This window comes from Poecilia reticulata, chromosome 22 (assembly GCF_904066995.2).
Source record: "Poecilia reticulata chromosome 22, P_reticulata-male-v2, whole genome shotgun sequence".
Classification (NCBI taxonomy): Eukaryota; Metazoa; Chordata; class Actinopteri; order Cyprinodontiformes; family Poeciliidae; genus Poecilia; species Poecilia reticulata.
The window spans coordinates 15,380,503-15,399,464 of NC_088851.1; positions in this window are offsets into that span (position 1 = coordinate 15,380,503).

Below are 18,962 nucleotides of genomic sequence, written 5' to 3' on the forward strand. Positions count from 1 at the left end.
AGAAATGGCAGAAATCGCACCACAACACTAAGAAATATATAATTTGTGTTTTCACTGATATTGAATGTATCAAATTATGTCACAGAACAGATAAACATATGCTTAGTTCAACTCACTGCAGAGAATGCGCATCGCCTCATAATCTCTTGATAAAGACGTTTCTATTTACGTGTTTGTATTCTTCAATGGTTTCAAAATTTTAAGCCATGATTTAAATATATATTTTGAATCTATTGAGTTTAATTTATTTATTTGGTGACGCATCAAAACAAATTTAATTTCAAAGTATTTTATATGCCCAATTCATATCTAGTCCTATAAAATTCATTTAGGTCTTACAAACTGATCCCACGTCACCCTAGCTGCGTTTCCATTAATAGTAAAATTGCGCAAATTGAAATTAATAGAAACATGACAATTAAAAAAAAAAAGCTCATGTTTGTCAGTAAGTTTTTGTTCTAGTACAGTGGTTCTTAACCTTTTTTGAGGTACCGAACCCACCAGTTTCATATGCGCATTCACTGAACCCTTCTGTAGTGAGAAATAAAATATGATTTCCCCCCCGCCCCCAAATTCAAGACATAGTTGTGACAGAACTAGAGTCTAGTTGGGTCACCCCATAATCACTAAGTCTTCTTAAAAGGTAGAGTCTCTGAGAACAGTTCTTCAAAATATAGTCAGTGTTTTCAGCAAAGTTGAGCTGACTGTCCAGGAATGACCCAAGGTATTTAAAATTTGCCACAGTTTCAACAGGTTGGCCATCGAGAGAAACTGGAACCACTTTAAGGTCTTGTTTAGATCATTTAATTAGCGATACATTCTTAAGAGAATGAAAAATTAATAATAAATAATAAAGACTTTGCGGTATTCTGATTTAGTCATGTAATTATATTAGTTGTGTTACCACCCCCACGCCACTAGAGGAAGTAGCAACCCCGAAAAGATGCGACTAAGGAGCAGATTTAGAAGTACACCGAAAGCTACAGAATTTGGTAAAAACTGTGAGCTTTGCTGAAGTAAAGACACAAGTTCAAATCCATGCTGAGAGTGGAACTCCTTCAATCAGTGCTCCTCCGCAGCACTGATTGGTTAAGCAATGAATGTAACGTGATCCTCTGCAGCAAGTGATGGCAAAGTGGGGGCGTCATTACGACTTTACACAAGTGTGTCTTTACCTCCGCGGCAGAGGCTCCGCCGAACCCCTGAGACCGACTCATCGAACCCCTGGGGTTCGATCAAACCCAGGTTAAGAACCACTGTACTAGTATAAGGTGATTTTTTAGATGTATCGAAATCAATGAATTTGACAAAACTGCAATGGAAACACTTTTATTGTGTCACATGAGTCATGTGATCAACAGCCACATGTTTTGACTGGCAAAAACCATGAAGAAGAAAACCTGAAGTAGTAGTAGGATGGTGGTTTGTTTTTGTTTTTTCCAGACAATGGAGATAGCTCCATCAGAGCTCTCAGACTATCGCACAATTAATAAAAAGTTGTGTGTCAATCCATTCTTTAAAATCACAGACCACAATTTCCACAAAGCGCCACATACGTAGCTGCTCCCAAGTATAAGAACCTTGTTTCTCAAACGCCTGAATAAGATGCAGATGTCTCCTTTTAATGGCTAATGATGAGCACTAGCGCCATGGCTGAAATATGAATATCTCATGTAACTTTTTATATCCTTTGTGGGCATAATTTTTGATGACTTATAGTGTGAACAAGCTTATTCATGTGTGATTTTAATTTAATTTCTTATTTTATGGAAACACAACAACTGCAAAATTGTGTTTTTTCAACATCAGCAGAATATAGGCTTCTGATGGAGGTTCAAATGAAGGCCGAAGGTCATACCAACCCAATTTCATATTTCATTACGCAGGCTTTCGATTTTGATGCCAGGGGCAACTCTGATTTAATTAAGTTAATCACACAAGTAGAATACCATCCCAAGATATTTTTATGGCAAGCGAAACATGCCCTGACACATGTAGGCAACCAGCTTCTATATATGGTATGCCTAAAATACAAAAAAAAAAAAAAATACAACAAGAAAACAAAGGGTATACAAAATTACCAGCAGTAACATTTCAATCAATGGTTCCTTCCAGAAAAGAGACACATCCAAATACTGAAGCACTTATGGGAAAGAAAAACAAAGAAGTAGTAATGGCAGAAACAGCCCTATCAATGGCTCTGTCTAGAAAAGACACAGTCAAACACAGAAGCTTGGAGTCAGGGCACTTTCTTTCCAAACCACGAGGGCGGTCTATATATAGTTGGATATATTATATAGTATGTATAAGTTTTGCTATAAATATTTCAAAACAGAAGTAGTGAAACATAGCTGATTAGAATAGTGACTACTGGAGTTATTTAGTTGTCTAAGTTAAGTTTTGGGAACACTAATTCACTATGTTGCACCTGTACAATATTTTCATGTATAAGTGATCAAGAACACAAATTACGTGCAGGAATTTTTTTCCCCATTCAACAGTATTGCATTAAATGTCCAGGTAGTGTTTAGAATACATTTGTCAATTCCTTGTCATAAGCTTATAAAAACAACTTTGGTCTCAAAATACACAGATTTGCTTTTAATTTGAAATCGAAACTGAAAGTTTGACAGGGAAAAGCAGGGATCTCGAAGCTGTTGTCATTTCCATTTAAAGCACACTGAACTACGGTGCAACAAGGATCTCACATATGTCAGGGCCACCCAAAAATGCTGAACAGTCACTCTTTAATATTAACTTTTCCATTCAAGCAAATCAGCCCTGAAACGGAGTAACATTATATCTGCAAATAAATTGCACTTTGGGGGCAGATTTATAAATTTGAAGCAGACCTCACGGTGCTTTGTGACGGCCTTTCATTAATCAACCCAGACATGATTGTAGTTTAGCTTACTACATACTGTGAATGAAATACCATACGTTTCTTTAATGTACACAGACGTGAGTTTGGCTGGAGTCGTTATCTTACTCTTTTAATAAGAGTTCCTCCATTGTAGATAGCACACATGGGGGCAGGGCCTCGTGCTCTGCAGGCAGCTGCTCCACATCTGGAACTTAATATAAACATCATGGCCAATAAAATCATTCCATTTCCTTAATTACTATTCCTGTCATTTCCGCACTAAATGAAAAGTTATTAATTCAGGGCCAACACAAACAGGCTTCTCCAGAACGAGGAGCTGCTCCTGAAGCGCCGCCACCCCGACTACACGCCGCCGTCACTGCACTGAAACCACAAGCTCCTGCCTTTCTATTGGCAGCGTGGGCGCATGTGTGTGTAGGTGAGTGTGTGTGGCTCATAGAACAGAGGCCAGGACGACCCAACGTGATCGGAAAACAACGTGGCGTCTTGTTTTCCGTCGCTTACAAATGTCCAGAGCAGTGCCAGCAAAATCACAACAGGCAGACAGCTTCATGTACACTCTCCTCCTTTCATCTCTGCTTTGCCTTGTGTTTGACACGTGTGCATCAACACCCAGTTTATCCACGCTGTGTGACATGCCTCTTATTCCCGTTTTTCACAGAAGACTGTTGAAATAACATGCAGTGTGCTGATAACTATTTAAGGAGTATTCTTGGAAGGCAATTTCAAGAGGTCAAATGTCACCTTGCAAATTTTCTCCAGAGGCATTCCCCACAGCTTGCCATGGGGAAAGTACATATTGAATATGTCAACACTTTTTCCCAGTAAATATATTTCTAAGGGCTCTATTGACGTGAAATTTACACCAGATGTAGATAACAACACAAGAAGTTGTCATATACAAAGAAATCAACTCAAATGAGTCAGTAAACTAGGTTATGTATAATAAAATGGAGTGATGCAGATAATGAGTATTGGGCACACTTTCTAAACCCCATTAAATCCTTAGCAGAAAAAAATAACCCTTTCCTGTATAGTTGCATTCATAGCTCAGCAATGAACAACAATGTTAACTTGAAGAAGCCAGTCGATGCCGCTGCTTTAGGTAGCTAACCTAAAACCTGAGGATTCTGTGGAACTATGGATTAATTTATTGTTCACACAATAGCGTTTGAATCTAATCATTTAAGAACATAAATATCTGAATGGCCATGCCCTAATGTAGCATTCAAGTGTAACCGCTTCGGCTTTATTGCGGATTTCAGCCCTGAGGTCGACTGACTAGCTGGACTATGCTGAAGCTCAGAGGAGAAATGTTGGCTTCATCACTCTAAAATGTAATATGATTTGCAACAACATTTAATTTCCTTTTGGGATCAACAAAGTATTTTTGAATTTGAAATTATTAACAATTTAATAATTGTTGTGTTTCAAGTGCCTGATTACATCTCCTTCTGTATGTGTTCAATTCTTACTCCATGTGTTATTCTACCTGATTACATATGAGGTAATTTATAGACTAACCTGTTCTTATTTTTTTAAGTGTAGATAGGTATGCCTGTTGTCAGTAGATGTGAATTTCCATATTTATATCCTCTTTACAAGCATTCAAATAGTTGTAAAGTGATACAAATAGCATAGTACAAAGAGAAAGGTTTTTAAGTAAAGTCATTTCATGGGGTCAAATGTCATCTTGTTGTCTTTACAACTGAAAGCAGACATCCAGGATCATATTTAAATATACTCAGAAAGCGTTGATAAATTGGGACAATTGATAACTAAATGATCTTTATGTTTGCACAAACGACAGTGTGTGCATCTATGTGTTGCATTTCACTCATCAATTGCAAATTCCTCATAGGCAGTATAGATAATGATGTATATGACTTGACATGGCTGCTCTGACTCTAACTGAAGCCATTCACTAGCCAAGAAAGGAAGAGGATCGGGTGAGCCACACATATACTTACACAAAAGATGCATGTATGCACTCAAATACCACCAGTTTTGTAGTCAATGCTTTTGCTCCACCACACACACAATTAAAGTCCCAATTAAAGGCCATTATGGGTTTTTCCACTAGCAGCCAACCGCAGGGAGAGCAGCTCCTCGGCCCGAACGTTGCGGGCGCACAGATGTCTCCTGTGTTGTCATCCAAAGGAACTCAGGCTGATCCACAAACTTTATGATCATAATTACTGATCAAAATTAAAGTGCAGCAGCAATATAAACTCAAAGGATTGGAGTAATAAAAAAAAAAGTTTCCTGATTCCAGTAAGCAGTGCCAAGTGGGACCAGGCGGCAAACTCTAACCGATTATTATTCTCATTTAACACCAGAGGGAGCCATTTTCATTATATTTCAGCAGAATTTGAGTGATATTATTGAATAAAAAAAGCCACATTTTCACACCTAATTTAACCAAATTCTGTTTCCCACAGCCGCAATGAGCAGAAGATTTTAGTTCGCACTCCAGATGAAAGTGCCGGGGTCGTATTTCCGCTGTGAAGCCTCCATTCACCGCCGTACCCACACACGAGTTCAACACAAGTGTCTTCCCTTGAGCGGGGGCCTAAAAGTGTCATGGGTTTCCGCTTCTGAGTTCCCATCCTCTTCCCCAGTGACCTTAATGAGAGAGTTAGGCTCTCATCTGGCCAAACAATACGCTGTTGTATACGGCTGTGATAAGAGGTGGCCACTCAACAGCCTGTGGACATGCAGCTGCGTAGGCGAACAGCCTTCCCTGTTTGTCCTCGGCATGACACGTACAATCAGTTGCCAGATTAAAAAAAAAAAAACAACCTTCACACGGACTCACACACACGCACACACACGTGTCAAAATGCATGATGCTGCCCAAACACACACACACACACACTCACATCCTCACACAAAAAAAGAGAATCCCATTCCCACCCTCCTTGGATCTCTGAGAACCAACAATCCGTTTACTCCTTTCATCTCAAGTTCAAGGCACAGATGATCTAATTTCAGATCTAATGATGAACAAATAAGTGCCAAATATCTAAAATAAGTGTCCACAACAACAGTCCTGTGAACCGCTGAATGATAAACGAGGTCTTTCTTTGCGGACACTACGGTTTATTCTGAGCTATTTAGGGATTTAAAAGGCCCTTCTCTGTCCATGTGCACACTAATTTTGGAAGACAGAAAACTAATTGAGTCATCTGGAAGATAGAAAGTTAGTTCCCCTGAGAATAGTTGAAAACCAATTTGCAGGAAAGAAAATTTTATTTTTTGAGAAGAATAAACCAAAAAATATTGCAGAATAAGCTCGCTAACTAGTAAACATTTCAGAACTTTAGCATACATTGCAAAGCAAGCAAAACTATTACAAACCGAAGTGAAAGAAATCTGATGCAGGTATTTTAAAATATATTCCCAAGAGGATGGCCAAAAATCTCCATTTTGAACTCAAGAAAGACGGAGTAATGTTTAGTTCAAGACATTTTTTGAAACCTAGAACACTCTAAACTATTTGTATTAGTTTTTAAACTCATCTTCTAATAGATTTCTTATTTTTGTACGTTGTTCTTATTTCAATAGGTAAAGAAAAGTATCAAAAGTAACTTTCTGATTATTTTCAAGCCAAATACTGTCAAATCCAGTTGATTATTGAATGCCAAATGGCAAACACATATCTATCTATGGAAGCTAATTACAGTATATCAAGCGATGTAAAGTTGAAAAGTGAAAGTTCCTATATACATATATAGCACATTTTCAAAGACAGATATCATAAATGTCTCCACAAAAAGGGCAAAAACAACTAAATGCACAGATATGTCCAACACAGAAAACAGAAAACAAAACACAAAGACAGAAGTACCTGTTATAAAAGCTCAAGTCTACCTAAGCACTTCTCGGAATAAAAATGTATTCAGCTGCTTTTTAAAATTGTCCACAGAATAAAAACGGTATAAATCCATCTAAAATAAAAAATAAAAAAATAAACTAAAAAATCTGCCACAAAACTTGTGATTGTTATTCTAACTTAAAACAGATTCTATTTTTTTTCTCTCATGTTTAGGCCTCCATACAATAGAGTGCTGCTGACAAATAGTGCTGCTAATAACCGCTTTATAAAACTTTGCTGCAATATTTGAAGAATATTGCAGCAATATTGCTCCGACAGTCGTGCTGTCGGAGCAGAAAGTAAGTTAAGCTGTAGCAGGAAATATTGAGAGCTGGTTTGCATCATCAGAAGCTGGTGCAGGACAAAAAAAATAAATAAAGTGATGAATGAAAACTAGAATCAGAGCAGGGAAGAGAAAATGGCACATCTAAGCCATGACGACCAGATACTATTAATGACAGAAACAATTGCTTCTGTTGGGGAAAAAAAATGCTTTCTTTAAGGTCTAAAAATTTCCAATGTGGTCTTGGCATTATTTGGGTCCATCCACTTTTAACTGGACTGTGGGTGAGTGGCGGTCATTAAAACCAGATGCACATGTGTGGGGAGAGGAAAACTGCGACAAATATTCCACAGTCAATGAGCGGCCTCAGATGGATAATCTACAGCAATCTGCAGGGCTCCGTGTGTGAAATAATGAGGTGTTTCCCTCCATGTAGGCAACAATCTGACCTCAGTGGGAGGAGCTGAGCAAAATATTCAGAGAAAATTCAGAACCGGAGGCTACTTTTTTCAAATCCAGTACGTAGACAGGAAAATCCCATATCTGTGTGTCCAGTAAGAACAAACAGAAACACACAGATGAAATGAAGGATTAATATTAGACAAAATAAAAGGATGGAAGGGGGGGGGGAAAGGAGGCCATGTGTGTAAACAGAGCAGATAGAAACCAGATAGGAGGCAATAGTAAAGGTAATATGGAGAGAGAATGAGTTTAGCAGAGTCCATTAAAGCCTCAAAGGGAACACTTCTAGGCAGACCCTGGACTCTGATGGAGAAGACGCTCTAACTCCAGGTTAGTGTCTCGCTCTGAGTAATGGACAAATTCGTTTCCAGACTCCCATGGCCCCTTCGAGAGCTCCGGTGAGCTCCCGTGATGAAGTTAGAGAGGGCGTGGGGGGGGGGGATTTAGGCACAATGAGCCGCGCTCGTCTCCATTTACTGTTGAATGCAATTTGGGATCAGATTGCAGCGGAAGCACGACTGACAGCAGAGGAATCTATCGAATTCAGCTCAGACATCACAATAATATTGAGACTTGTTTATAAACAGACATTCGGGAGGGCTCGCTCGAGAAGTTCAGACAGCAAAGCATGACCAAAACAGGTGTGAAACAGTAAAAAAAACAACCTTCATTTATTTTTCTTATCGTTCACTTTGCCCTTGTGCCGTTTCCTAGTGGTTAACCAAGTCTTGGCTTGTCCCTGCAGAGCGACGCCATCCCTATTATAATGCCATCATCCTTGCCCGCCAAGCCATAGAGAATGATGTCACTTCCACTCTTGGTCATAGTGGTTTGGGTTTGGCCACTGGTGCATGTGACAATTTGTGCACTACTTGGCAGGCCTGAAACTCCCAGACTGGCAATTAGCCACAACACCCACAGCCTCAACCAGTTTTCATTGATGCAGGTTTTGGCGGTACCCTTATTTACTTCGCATCACTTTCAGCACGGCCGTGTTAAATGGCATTCTTTTCGTCGCTTCTCTCATCGTCTCCTCTCTGGCCGTTTGGCCCAAAGCTTTTGTAGTCGTTTTGCGAGGCAGAAAGGAGCCGAGCAGGGGGCGGCCTGGTGACTTCTGAAGGAAATACACAGAACGGGCGACAAGAGACTGTGGTAGTGTGACTGTGGCAAGGTGCCCACCGTGTCCAGCCCACTCTGCCTTGTGTTTAGTGGAAGCCTTTCTTCTAATGCCAGGTGGGAGGGAATGAAAGCATGCTCAGAAAAGGCGACTGAATGAACGCAGGCCTTGGATCAAACAGCAAAGTGTGGGGCAGCAGCTTTTTTTGTGATTCAGAATAGTTCTAGACAAAGTCCTCTCTAGAAATTACAATGTTTTGGGATGAAATTCACGTGTTAAGCAAGTGTCAGAAGAGTATTTTTTGGCCCAAAATACCCAATATTTTGTGTGGTGGTGCCCTGGCAGTGAAATCTGGTCTTAAATTTTCAATATGGAGATGAAAATAAAGACATGTATATTCAGATTAGTTTTTTTTTAATTCTCAATCATGCTTCACTAAAATCAAAACAACTGTTTCAAAAATTCACCATGGAAATGTGGACAATTACTTATTTAGAAAATGCCACAAACTACAAATTCACTACATAGTTTCTTCCATTGATATGCTACCAGTCTCTCTGCTAAATGTTGAGAAAACATTCTATAATATAAACCAGATTTATACTGACCAGTGTCTAATTTGTCGGTAAACTGCACTGCTGTCCAAACTTTTACTCTGCATTCTGTGTTTGAGGTTGTTTGGTTGTGAGTTTTACATACATACTCCCTATGTGACTAAGAGCAGGGGCAGATGCCATTGTTGTCCTCCTAGCGTCTCATTATTGCAGTAATTCAAGTTCAGACATGTGGGTTAAGCAAAGAGAACCCCAGCCCAGAGTGTGGTGGTGAGGACGGGACAACCCAACCGCCACTCACAGCCTCTGGTCGGATGAGGAGGGAAGAGGATGACACTCATCATTTGGAGGTTTGGGTCTGATTGCTTCCCCTTGTGAGGGACTTAACTGTCTCCGCTGGGAATGCGGTCCCTTTTACGCCCACGCCTGGAGACAAGAGGACAACTGAGAAGAAAAAGTTCACAAATAAAATAAGAAACACGGCCGCAAAGAGCAAAGCTGAGTGTACAAATCAGGGTCAACAAGTCAAAAAAACAAAAACAAGGATGTAATTTGCATAAAGAGATAGGTGACATTCTGTAATGATGCTTTATGAGCATAACCAAACGCTAAATATGGATGGACTTTCAACTCCAAAATGGGTATGGAGTTAATGTTGCAAGCTTATTTCCGGCAAATACACAATGCAAAAGAGTTGATACTCCCTAACATATTTTGAATCAGAAATGTCAGTGTATTTCTTTTTATTTTACAAATATGAAATTGAAGGCAAATAATACATCCATGCATTGTCAATACTTATCCTTGCAGGGGCACAGTGAGGCTGGTGTGTTTCTCCAGCCATCATCAGGCGAAAGGCAGGGTACACTACAGAGCATCACACAAACACACTTAAAAATTAGAAGGATGAATTAACTGTCATGTTTAGTTGACCGTGGGAGGAAGCTGGAGTACCCAGAGAAAACCAACGCACGCATGGGGGGGGGACATGCAAACACCATGCAGAAAGACCACACACCACCATTTGGATTCAGATATTTCATACTGCGCATTTAGACTCCATTCATGAAATGATGACGGTGTCTAAAAGAGGGAGCCATACATCAGAAAACAGTCAATGTAACTTTATATCTTGTGCCGTTTTTAAAACCCCCGCCGCCTTTTTGAGAGTTAAATGCAGCTCCTTTATTGACTCGGACATTTCTGTTCTTCAGCAAACCATTTCAATTTCCTGGTATCTTATGTCATTCGTTTACTTTAATTACTGTCTATGGAAGGCACCAGTGATTCTGCATGAGTAGCGTCTGCTAAAGAGAGCAGAACTTTACAGTGTTCTGTTGTAGCTTGCCAGTGTGGCAGAGAGATCTGTAGCCGAGTTAATGACTGTGTCGGAGTCCAACCACACAGGGCTCATCTGAGCTCTTTTTGATCTAAATACTGCAAATGAAGTCAAACAGACAGACGGAGACAAATCACCTGTGGCTTCTTTTGAGATTCCTTTTGAGCCGGCCAGCTTTTCATGCAGAGGAGGGGCAGAAAAGGGCTTGATCTCTGTTCACTCATTACCGCTTCAGATTACTTATCTTTTTAAATCTGGAAGTGTGCCGGGGTAAGGAGAGAGGGATTATCTTGATTTTTCCTTGATGATGAATAGTTCAAGCTCTTTCAGGCCGGAGAAACGAAAAGTACAGAAACAATAAAAGCACGAGGCAGGCTGCATGTGGACAACTGTGATCGCTGAACTGCCTGGCACTCTGGCAGTCTCGGCCCAATAAAGAATTATAGCCCTCGTCTGCTTCATTAATTAACAGCCAGTCAGACAGGAAACCAGATCCAGTGCTCCAGTCCACTTTCATATCTCTTCCTATTTGCCTGCAGAAACCTCATTTTTCATTATTTATTGCATCACATCAAGAACAAAGATCATCAGTGTAGTGAAAACGAAGGGGAGGGCTCTAAATGTATAACAGCTTGCTGATGAAAGACTGGCCCGCGCTGCGTGCTGTTAGAGAAAGCTCCAGCGTGATATTAAAAAAAGGCCGGCTTGTACTGCCACACATTCAGGCGTAACGGTAATGAACCCCAGGGACTGCAGGGCAGGAGAAAAGTGGACACAAGTGTTTTATGATCTGGCAGTGCCGCGGACAAAAGCAAATAATCGCCAGACACAGAGGAGCAGGTAGTTTCACTTAACCTCTGCTCTGTGCTGAGCGACAGCTTAACTGGAAGCACATGGCTGCAGAGCACATTAGATGGACGGAGAGGCAGAGAGAGATTTATTTTTCCTATTAGCCGATCCAACGGCTAAATATCCTTGGAGGTGCAACAGAGCCGTCGGGCTAATGATGCAGGTAGAAGGCGTTTTGCTTGTCTGTGCAACCAAATGTTGGACGTTGCTCAGGTTTCTCCAGTCACATAGCCAGTGGTAAAACACACAAAAGAGTTTAGGAAGTCGCAGTTCTGCCTGGTGTACCTGCATGGTCAGATGGAGGAAAGAGCACACATCTTGCGGACTGTGGTCTGCTGTTTACTGGATGTCTGTGGCCTGTGGCTTTGTCTCTTTCCCATTAGTGTGTTTGGTGTTGTCCACGCTCTAACTGGCCCTCCGGTAAATGCTGCTTAGACCTACTGGTCGGCCACTCTGCAGGGCACTGGAGCCACAAAAACCTGTTAAAGGCTATAGGATGGGAGAAAGAGAGATATGGACAGAGAGAGAGAAGGAATAAATGCGATCGCTGTGCAAGTCTTTGCTCATCCCTTATTTCTTTGGCTTTGGCTTCCAGGGAGTGTGACATACTACTAATCTTAAAAGCAGTGGTGGGAAGTAACGAAGTACAATTACTTCGTTACTGTACTTAAGTACAATTTTCGTGTATCTGTACTTTACTTAAGTATATTTAATAATGGGTACTTTCTACTTTTACTGCACTACATTTTACAGTAAGTATCTGTACTTTCTACTTCACTACATTTCTACAAAACTGTTGCATTACTCGTTACATCCAAGTCGCATTGCTCTTTTTTTCCGTTAAAATGTGAAGTTCAGGGACTTAAGGTAGCACCGTAAAATCCGAGCAATAACGTGACTTACGTGTCTGTTGTCACCCATCGCCTCCCACTTTACTCGCACGCGAAGCTCCAAGACATGCGCAGTGGTTTCCTTTGAGCGGGAGGAGATGTCTGTCTGATCATCAGTAATATAATAGCTGCATAAATCGATATGGCGACATGTAAAATCAGCAGCGCTTCGCTTTCACAGACGGTGGGGACTTCGTCCAACTTTTAGCGTCACTTGGAAGGAAAGCTTAAAGAAAGGTAAGCTCCGTGGAGGTGATGCTAGCAAAGCTAGCTGTACTGAAACACATATTGCATCTGCGATGAAAAAAAGTTGTCACTCATCCGCTGAATTATTGTGTGGAGATGTTGACTGAGGCGTAGCATATATGGGACAACGCTGTGACCAAAGTGCAATATAGTAATATGACATTCAGGAACGACCTGATTCTTCTGGACGGATCTTTATTGATTAAATTTATTTCAGCTATAAGTATTTAATATCCAGTTTTTTTATGGGAATGTGGATCTTTCAGATCAAGTTGAGAAACAATTTTGATAGGTAAAAGTTAATTTTTTTGTGTCATGTAGCGCGGGGTGCTGGTCTTGACTTGGTCTTGGGTTCGTGGTCTTGACTACAACACTGCTACTGGCTCCTAGGTTGCCTGTCCTCCCCCACCCACCTTCTTTCCATCCCTTTTCTGTTGGATTTCTTTCAAAATAAAAGCCACTAGTGGCAAAAAAGTGAAATTCATGTTATGTTAGGACAGGAGACAAGATGTTTCCATCCCTGAAATTATGATGCATAGAATCACATATCTAAGTCTAAACTATGTTACAGAGTAAACACATTAAAAACATGCTTTATCTGTGGCATTGTTCATTAAAATGGCACATTTCTAATGTATTAAAATTAAATACGATCGGCGATTAGGTTATCCATTCAGCAAGTACTTTTACTTTTAATACTTAAGTATTTTTAAAAGCCAGTATTTTTTTTACTTTTACTTAAGTACAAACGTTAATGTGGTAGTTTTACTTTTGATTAAGTACATTTTTGTCTGTGTATTTGTACTTTTACTTAAGTAAAAGTTTTGAGTACTTTCTCCACCACTGCTTAAAAGTGATTTCTGTTGCCATTGCCTTGATATTCCTTCCTTTAAAGTCTTGCCCTTCACCATTTTCAGGGGAATGTGTTTTTAACCCTTCTTTTGAAACATTTAATTAAGAAGATTCCTAAAGCTGAATGAGAGTGAATGTTTGGGCATCTTATAAGTAGAAATCTGTGCAAATAACATTAAATGTATAAACAATGCAAATATAATGCATTTTGATAGACAAAGATAGTATCTTAGTTCTAACAGCATGGGTTATTTTTGAAAACTAAAACATCATTCATGTCTCAGGGCATATGTAGAGTTTTTCCTGGATTTCTTCCCCTGTATGTTCAAAAGACATGATCTCAGGTTCTGTTCATCTGCTAAGGGAATGTTTCTTAGGGATGGACACTTCTTCTTTTGCCCTTTATTTTTCTTTGTTTCAGGCACATGCATGTTCAGGTACAACAAGATGACAGAAAATGAAAAAGGAAGCAGAAAAAGTCATCAAAGACCTCCATAAAAACATGAGTTATTATTATTATTATTATTATTATTATTATTATACAAATATGGGATCAAGATGTTCCATGAAAATAGTTTTATAAAAATGAGTAAAATTCAACTTATCTACTTAAGAAATTACTTGCATCTGTTGTTCACCTGCTGGTAATTAATCCTAAAGAATCAACAGCAGGTAATATTAATCTGCTGGAAATAGTTTTTTAATTTCCTCATCTCCTCCTTTTTGCTTCACTTTTCAATCTCCTCAACATGCAAGACTGAGTAAACACAAGTAATAAGGTAAAAAGCAGCCCACGTCTTCAAATGATTACGGCAAATGATTATGACAAATAACTGAAGGTTTAGCTCTTTTTGAGCAAAACCTTTATTTATGGGTGGTTTCAAACTTGCCCGCAGCATGGCACCACCAGATAGTTGTATTTTAGTACGCATGCTGAAGGTCAGGGCAAGCATTGACCTTCTATCTCACAAGTGTGAGACTGCCCAGGTTAACTTCTCTGGTCATGAAATACCACTATCAGGTTCCCCCATGTGGTTCTAATTAGACCGCCAGGGGCTGCACACACAGTGTGGAGACGGCCTCATAGGCCACAAGACCGGACGGCCCCTGTGATTGTATACAGAGCAGACTCATTGTGGCGCACACCTCATTGCTGCCTCCGTGGAGCCCAGAGCCCAAAGTGAAAGGCTCACATCCTCAGATTATTGCTGTGCTTCTCTGCTTACAATTGATGATAAAAAAAAAAGGTGAGGTTTGTTTTCACAAAACGTCATGATCACTTTAAATGACGGCTTAAATGATTAAAAGAAAAATTATAATAATAATATATTTTGGAGAAAATCCGGAGCACAAACTTTGTTAAAGTTATGATTTACGGACCAGCGCAGAGATTGGTGATGAAATTACAGGGTTATCATGACACACCCTTCAGTTCTGTAAATGTTCCCAGCTCTTTCTGGTTTGAGCGAAAGCCAGTCCTTCTGTCTCAATGCCCCTCAATCTCTCCTTTACCACTTAAAGTCTATCACTGGACATTTTTATTGATGAGGCCTGACAGCCACCCAATTCCAATGTAGCTTGGGACATCTGATACGCAGATCCACCCTTAAACCAAACAAAATTAAAAAAAAAAAAAAAAATGGAAGGAAAAAAATGTAGCTTGGTCTTCCCTCTAGATCTAGAGGCTCCACTCCCCAGCAGGCACTAATCTCTCTTTCCAGTCATGGAATATGATAATTTTCTTATTTGCAAGAAATATCAATTGCTCAAGGCGGACACATAATCATTGGGGAGGAAAGCAGAGGCTACCTGTGTAATGTGCTTAAGAGGCTAACCCATTTAGCCGCAGGCACTGTTTGAAAATGAGAAAGTGCTGATGGTCAAAATCAATTTTCCCTGTGTCCAAATTACTCCCTACCCGGCTTAGAATTTCACCTAAATGGCCAAACCTTTAAACACTGATACTAATTCTATCATATTAGAGCCTGGTCATATAGTTGAAGATATTTCTAATTTTATTTTGCTGTATTTATTGATGTAGGGAGATGACGCAGAGGAGCAAAGAGTTCTGTTACTGAATGTGTGTTTGTGCAGATGTCGGGCGACGCATTCACTGCACCAACAGTCATCAGTCTTTCACAGCGCTTTAGGATATTTACAGCTCAAAGTGTTCAACAAATTTTCAACACAAGGTTGCTGCACATTTCCACAATGTTATTGTTTTCCAGACTTAAATTCAGAGTTCAGTACTTTTAAAGTCAATTTTAAAAATGTGAACAAAAACCTTCATGCTTAATTTGCGGCAGATCATTCTGCAGTTTTCTGTGCTTAGAAATCTGCAAAAAAAGATGTTGAAATGAATGAATGAATGAATGAATGAATGAATGGATTTTAGATAAAGCGATAGTGCATAAAATCTGGAAATAGTATCATTTTTTCAAACTCCCAGTTTCTTTTTTCTTTTTGTTCCAAAATACTTAAAGGCTATTCCAGTCTGCACAGTAACCCCAGGAACAAATACCTAGAGATTATAATTTTTCTGAATTAAGTTGTTTTAAAAATGTATTTGGAGATCAGAATGTATTTGTAGATACCCCTGATTTTTACAGAAAAAGGATAGATACAGCATATTGCTGCAAGTACAATGCAGGCAGAACATTGAGAGGAAAATATAAGCTTTGACTGTAGGAATAATTCAGCAGAAAATTGCATTGAAAGACAAGATAAGGCTTAAAAGCACACAATTTCAGACAGATCAGGCTTTTGAAGTTATAAAGAAATTGACTTCCGTTTGTGTTAGTTAGCTACTGTTGGATCAACATATAACTCTTTGAGTAAGATGCCAATTAATCAAAAAAATTATGCTTTTAAGAATTTTCTCCTCTGTGTATGTTAACGTAGCATTTGCAATTCTGACTAAAACCTTTGCTGAAATCTCTCACAGCGTTGCAAAGAAAAACTCTGCAGAAACGACCACACTGCTGGCAGCTACGTTTTGCTAAAAGCCATAACTTTGAAGTGCTTAAGTAAATTAGAGGCCATCACAGCACAGGACACAGAGGTAAAAAAAAATTAATGTAAGATGGACAAGAGATGTCCCCACAATCTGATATATTTGGAGAACTTTTTTAGAGCAGGCAGATATTGCAACACATTGTCATGCTAGGAGTCAAGACGTCTCATGCAAACTGGTGGTTCTTGCAGATGAATACAGGGAAAATGCTTGGAATTAGGGCTGTTGTAAACGATTATTTTAGTAATCGAGTAATCTATAGATTTTTCTTACGATTAATCGAGTAATCGGATAAAAACAATTATGAAATAAAATATTGGTAAATCTTCCATAACACCAGTGTTACTATCGGATATCAACATCAGTCTTATTTTTTCCACATTTGTGCTTCCCTACCAGTTACTTTTTTGTAGACCGGGGAAGCAATACGGGATATTCACGGCTCCTCCGTTCAGAAACTCATCTACCAGCCATGTTCCGCCTCCCGTTTGTTCAGACCGGGATGATATAAGTTTATTGTGCGGTTCGTTCGTAAAGCTGCACCCTGTAAGCATCAACCCTCAGCCGCCCGCCGTGTTCAGTCTCTCCGCTCACCTGTATAAATCCTCCTCAGCTTCTTCCCGCCGTTCAACCAGCAGCTCCGGAGCAGAAAGGCTGCCGAACTCCCGGCATCGCGCCGGTCATTTTAAGGATGTTTATTGGTCCCACAAAAACGATGAAAACCCGGAATTATCACCAATCAGTAAAATTCCCGCGAGCCGAACTTGAAGATTGGACGTTATGCCGCTAACACGTAGCTTCCGTCAACAACTCAGAGGCGGAAGTCAGAGCTCCGCCCAACGCAAATAATGTTCCGGCTGAAACACGGTGCGCTAAATGATAAAACATAAATTAACGAAGCTTCGAGGCAGGTCAATTTTCCTCGAGGAATTTTAATAATCGAGGTACTCGAATCACTCGAGGAATCGTTTCAGCCCTACTTGGAATCATCTGAGATTCAGAGCTGGGATAAAATACGATGCAGTTTTCCAACAAGCACATAGTCTCCATATTCTCAGCAGCAAGAGGGAGGGATCTAATCCACACAAAAAAGCTCAAATTCCTCATTGACAGGAGCATTTGGTGCTCCCTCCAGCACCAAATGCAGGAGGGAGCATTTGGTGATCGTGCTCCCTCTTTAGAAATCTACCCACATGATACACAGCATTGCCTGCTAATAGTGTCCCGTCACAGAAGACGGAATAAAGAAATGCTTCACAAGGGTGGTGACGGTGGTAGGGGTTTGCCCTGCAAGTGTCAGGTTGCTAGTTCAATCCCTGCTCCACCTGCCTCCATCATTGTGTCCTTGGACGAGACACTTCCACCTGCCTTGCCTGCTGGTAGTGGTCAGAGGGCCCAGTGGTGCTGGTGCATGGCACCCTCTCCTCTGTCAGACTGCCCCAGGACATCTGTGGCTACTTCCCAGTAGATTGCCACCATCAGAGTGTGTCTGTGAAAGGGTGAGTGTAGTGTGAAGCACTTTGGGGTCCTCTGGACTTGATAAAGCACTAAACAAGCACAAAGTCATAATAAAAACACTTTCTTATGAGTGCGAATACTTATGCATTTTTCCTTGTTCACCTATTACAGATTGTTTTAGTATTTCCAATGATTAGTGCAAGATTAATGCCAAACTAATCACAGAAATGCTCTGGAATGATTTATAATAGTTTCACAAAAACTTGGCATTTTAGCAGGTCTTTGTTGCCTTTTTATATCCATCCAAACCAAAATATAACAAGACATAAATCAAATGGTATTTTTTTTATCATCTTTGAAGTGTTCATTTTCTAAAATTCCAATAGACCCCGCCCTCGTATTTAAAGTGTTTTTCATTTGGTCTATTGTTGGAGCCGTTAAAAGAGCTTTAAATAGAAACATTAAAGCATTAACAAGCTGTTCTCCGACATCCGATAGGATCAGATCAAAGCCCTGCTTTAGACTTGCTCGAAAGGAGCTGGAAATTTCCTAGCTAAGGACAAACCGGACTTGACTTCCCCCTCCAAAACAACTCTGGTCAGGACTATAGATCTGTGGATTCGAGGTTGGGTTGGCTTGTGGCCTTGGCCCGTCCACCTGGGCTAGCCGCATCATAAACAACAGCTGTGTGTCAGGTCCGCTTCTGTATCAACATCACCACACTGGCCACTGCCTGCAGCCACACATAGGTATTATGTCCACGGGACTTCCTGCTGCAGGGCGGCCCTGTAAACACAAAGGCCACTGTCCAGGAAGTTACATGAATCTCTGTCAAGATGCTAAAAGGTAACAGCAGAAATGTGCCTTTTTTTGATTCTGACTAGATTTTATCAACTATATAATAACGAATGGACTTCAATATGCCCCCTGGCACTTTGAAGACGCGCAGAATTTGAGATTGCATATCGGTTGCAGGTTTGATTTATCTGTTTAGCCCTTTCCGCTCATCAGAACCAGGTCAACTTAATAACCTCTGTCAGCTCTTCAGGCGTGAACAAGGTATATTGTAACCATTTGGGCAGAAACAGGCAGGCTTTCCCGATATTGACTCAAACACACAACGGAGAGAAAGAGGGGA